This window comes from Manis javanica, chromosome 3, assembly GCF_040802235.1.
Source record: "Manis javanica isolate MJ-LG chromosome 3, MJ_LKY, whole genome shotgun sequence".
NCBI lineage: Eukaryota > Metazoa > Chordata > Mammalia > Pholidota > Manidae > Manis > Manis javanica.
Window position 1 is genome coordinate 191,567,586 of NC_133158.1, and position 5,356 is coordinate 191,572,941.

Here is a 5,356-nt window from a genome sequence, read left to right on the forward strand (position 1 = left end):
GGGAAAGCCTCTTCAACAACTGGTTTTGGGAAAACTAGACATCTACATGTAAGAGAATGAAACTTGATTGCTAACTCCATACACAAAAGTAAACTTGAAATGGATCAAAGACATGAATGTAAGTCTTGAAACCATAAAACTCTTAGAAGAAAACATAGGCAAAAATCTCTTGAATATTAACATGAGCAGCTTTTTCCTGAACACATCTCCTCAGACAAGGGAAACAAAACAAAAAATTTTTTAGCGAGTGGGACTACATCAAACTAAGAATCTTCTGTACAGCAAAGGACATCACCAACAGAACAAAAGACACCCTATAGTATATAATATATTTGTAAATGATTTATCCAATAAGGGGTTAATGCCCAAAATAAAGAACTCATATGCCTTGACACACAAAAAACAAATAACCCAATTAAAAAATGGTCAGAGAACCTAAACAGACACTTCTCCTAAGAAGAAATACAGATGGCCAACAGGCACATGAAACAATGCTCCACATTGCTAGTCATTAAGGAAATGCAAAATTAAAACCACAATGAGCTATCACCTCACACTAGTTAGGATGGTCACTATCCAAAAGACAAGAAACAACAAATGCAAAGGGGAACCCCCCCTACACTGTTGTTAGGAAGGTAAATTGGTGAAACCATTGTGGAAAGCCCTGTGGAGTTTCCTCAAAAAACTAAAAACAGAAATACCATTCGACCCAGTGATTCTACTCCTAGGAATTCACTCAAAAAAAACAAGATCCCCGATTTGAAAAGACATATGTACCTCTATGTTTATTGCAGCACTATTTACAATAGCCAGCATATGGAAACAACCTAAGTGTCCATCAACAGGTGAATGGTAAAGCTGTAGTAAATATACACAATGGAATATTATTCAGCTATAAAAAGAAAAGAAATCCTGCCTTTTGCAGTAGCATGGATGGATGTAGAGGGTATTATGCTCAGAGAAATAAGCCAGGCAGAGAAAGACAAATACCAAATTATTTTACTTATTTGTAGAGTATAAACACAAAGCAAAACAGAAGGAACAAAATAACAGTAAACTCATAGACACTGAGAAGGGATTAGTGGTTACCAAAGGGGAGTGTTCAGGGTGAGGGGGAAGGATAAGAAGATTAAGGGGCACAATAATTTACAATCACAATATATGCTGGTCACAGAGATGGTAGTACAGCATGGAGAATACAGTTAATGACTTTATAACATCTTAATATGCTGACGGACAGAGACCTTACTGAAAGGGGTTGGGACTTGATAATATGGGTGAATGTTGAACCACTGTGTTCTGTATTTGAAACCATCATAAGATTGTATACCAATTATACTTTTAAAAAAATTGTAGCACTTTCCATGGTGTACATGGTTTTATATAAACAGATATCACTCAGTTCTTTATGGGCAACTCATGTCACATATTAAATTGGTGGTTCATGGTCAAGTGTTCAGTCTTTACTTTTAATGGCCCAGGAGAAACCCTGAAGCTACTTCTAAATGAAAATAGTTATTTATAATAGATGGCAGAACATTATTAAAAAGTCTTTAGATTCATTGCTATGATTCACCTGTAGGAGCACGCTAATGACTTTTTCATAGTCAGCTACATACACTTCAAGCATCATTGGATCTTTGGTTCATGCGGTCCAAGTTACTGATAAAATTGCATAGCAGTCTGGATATATTACATATTCTTCTCTTGTTCAGGATCCCATTCAAAACTGGCAGGTCAGAGTGAATATCCAAATGAGGTATATGCCACGTTCAAAATCAAAACAAGCCTACTAGACATTTTTCTTCTTTGCTTATGGTAGTAAGGACATAATCCTCCACTTTGGAAGAATATCTCAACTTGACCCATGTCACCAAACCCTTAATATATTATCAAGGTGACAGATCCTTGAAATTTTGTGGAATTTGTTTTATTCCAATTTGCATGTATCTTAAAAGTTTCTCAAAAGCATCTGCTACTTTCTAATGTCTACCAATTATTGTGTCATCATCAATGTAATAATCCAATATGCTATCCTGTGGAATGGAGAGGAAATATTCCTAAAAAGTAAATCAGGACAAAGGACTCAGGAATTGTAGAGGTCCTCAGGTAAGACAGCGAAGGTATATTGTTGCTTGAAAATAAACCATTTCTGATGATCTTTATGAAGAAGTATAGAATAGAATAAAGCACTAAGTGCATGAGAGATTATCAGCTTGGCACTGCTGACATGATGACATTTTCAGTCAGATAATTCTTTGTTGTGAAGCTGTTCTGGGCATCTCAGGATTTTAGCAGCATCTCTAGCCTACAGAGTAGCACCCTTTGTCAGTTGTGACACCGAAAAACATCTCCAGACATTGCTCAGCTTTACCCAGTTTCTCCTTTTGGATATACCTTACAAAAAAGTTATAGTACATTTGTCTAAATGAAGACATTAACACTAGTTAAATATTATCAACTAAACTGCAGACTTTATTCAGATTTCACCAGTTCACTACTCTTGTGCTTTTTCTGTTCTAGGATTCAATTCAGGATGCCATGTTGCACTCAGTTGTCATGTATTAGTCTTCTCCAATACATGAACATTTCTTGGTCTTTTTAATCATGATTTACATTTTTTTATAGGGTAGACTTAATATTTTATTGTCACTTATAATCAGATGGCAGTGGGTATATAGTCTCCATACTTGATCTTCCCATAAATAAAAAAAATTATTAGTTTTAAACAGCTGGTGGCTAGTTTTCAGAAAATATGATTACATTAATTCATTAATGGTAGCTTCAAGTTTTTCCTTATTAGCTCCAGAAAATTCACCGACCTTTTGTCCCTTTTTAAAAAACTGGAAGGTTCGCATGCATTTGACTTCACACTCTAAAGCAACATCCTGACAGTCATCCACATCTACTTCAAGGAACACTGCATTGGAATACTTTTCAGAGAGGGAATGGAAGAAAGGCTTGATCATTTTGCAAGGCCCACACCACGTGGCTGAGAAGGCTACTACTACAAGTTTATCTCCTGCACAGTTCAAGGCTTTCTGAAAAGCAAACTTGCTGTCGATCTGCTTCACCATTCTGGCTGCTGGGGTCTGACAGGCGACAGTACGACACGCCGAGAGAGGATGCAAAATGCAGAACCGAGCTAATTTACATTTTTGAAGAAAAAATGGGCATATATTTTGCAGAATGGTCCTTGACTTGATTGTCTCCTCCTGATTAGATGGAGGTTGTGGAATTTGGGAAAAACACCCAAAAGGTGAAGTGCCCTTTACATTGCATCATGTCAGGAGGGATATGAAATCAACAAAACTTACTACTGGTTGTGTTAATCTTAAGTGGCTAAGTGGTGTCTTTCACATTTTTAGTTACTATTTTTCCCTTTCTGTACTATATTCTTCAGAAGTGAGTCCCTCAGAGAAGGCAATTTAAGCCTAGAGACAGGATCAACACATTGTGAACTTGTGTTAAAAACCATTACAGTAATTAACAAAAATTTGGACAGAGAAACTTTGAGGCAGCAAATATTCTTTTTATCAGCCTTTATGAATTTTCTCCACTAATTTTAACACTCATCAATGTATTTTGCCAGTAGCCATTTTTCCTGTGGTATTTTAATGGCAATTTTCTAACTCCCAGCTCCCTCAATTCCTTCTATATTTACTTAAATTTATTTTGTAAGGGATATTTGTTCCTTCTGTCTACTTATATATTCAATCATCTGTATCAATAAGGATTCACAGATATATTCTTTGGGTTATAATCAATACTGTAATTATTTATTTCATTGCACAAATTGTCCCAGCTTTGGTCATTTGGAGCTGTTCCTGGTTGCTCCAGTGTTTCTCACATACTCCCTTCCTCTTGGTGAACATGTGTTGTTGGTGGCAGGGGTTGGGGGGTATCTTTTCTTTATTTTCTGAAACTGCAAAGTGATCCAAGTTCACTTTCTCTTTTCTGTCCATTGGCTCTAAAATCATACATTTTTCAAGGATCCCTGGTTCATATTATTAGAAAATAGCATTTAAAAAACAAGATCTGGGTGCCTGGATATGCTCATTGTTACTGTATTGTTCTTTCCTGTAAACCCTCTCAGTGGACAGAACCAGGAAATGCACATATGCGCATTAGCTTGTATGAACACATACGTCTATATCTATTTTTGTGTGTCTTTGTCTATTTATTTATTATAATAAATGTAAGTTCATACTGGTATAATTCAAGGATTTTTAACCTTCTCTTCCACACATGCCACATATCTCAACTTCTTACTGTGACAATAGAAACACAGCTCCCATTATCTACCACTTATTTAAGAATTTGTTTGACCCTAGAGGTATATAAAATGGTTTCAAAATTGTTAACCCATACTTCTGTGAGAAATAAGCTTACCAAATGGAATTCCTGTTTATGTAGTGTTCCTTTTGTCTCTCACTCTTGGAGTATCCCGTCAAAACGCTGCTGACCCTGGGTCAGAGGCTTTTGTCCCAGCCCCCTAATAAAGTCATATTCATTTGTCAAAATCTCCATCCCATCCAGGGGTCCCCCAACATTCCAGCTGATTATTATGTAATTTCCACACAGTAAAGTTTAATCCTTTTATCATATAATTCTGTGGGTTTGAACAAAGTCATGCATTAATCACCAACAGTACCATGCAGAGTAGATTTATAACATTTAAAATTGCTCATGCCTCAGTTGTAATCAAACTCTACTCCAACTCTGAAGAGACACAGATCTTTTCTCCATCCCTGCAGTCCTGCAGTTTGTGTTTTCCAGAATGTCATTAAACAGGATCATACAACATGTAGCCTTTCATGTATGCCTTCTAGCACTTAGCAAAATGCAGTTAATATTAATCCATATTATTATATGAATCAGTAGTTTACTTCTTTTTATTGTTGACTAGCATTCATTGCATGGATTTACCACTGTTTGTATACCTGTCTGTGGATGCATCCTTGATTTTTTTTGGTAATTATAAATAAAGGTGTTATGAACACTCATGTACAGGATTATGTGAACATCTACTTTTGTATGTTTTTAATTTACTTGGTAAATACAGAGCTATGGAATTGCTAGGCTGTATTTGTGACTTTATAAAAACCTGTGCTAGCTGTCTCATTTTGTATTCTCTCACAGCATTAATTAAACTTTATTTTGCTCTTCATCTTCCATAGAATTTGGTATTGTCCACTTATTTGCTATTGTTTTTGCTTTTTTTTAAGTCATTCTGGTGTATATGAAGTCTTATCTCACTGTGGTTTTAATTTGCACGTTCTAATGCCTAATTACATTGCATATCTTTTCACATTCTCACTTGACTCAGATACTATCTTTGATGATGTGCTTGTCC

General features: G+C 35.8%; 1 pseudogene; it reads right to left on the reverse strand.

Moving 5' to 3' along the window:
* Positions 1 to 2,633: 2,633 nt before the first annotated feature.
* On the reverse strand, positions 2,634 to 3,119 carry LOC108394282 (thioredoxin pseudogene; annotated as a pseudogene).
* Between the last annotated feature and the right edge of the window lie 2,237 nt (positions 3,120 to 5,356).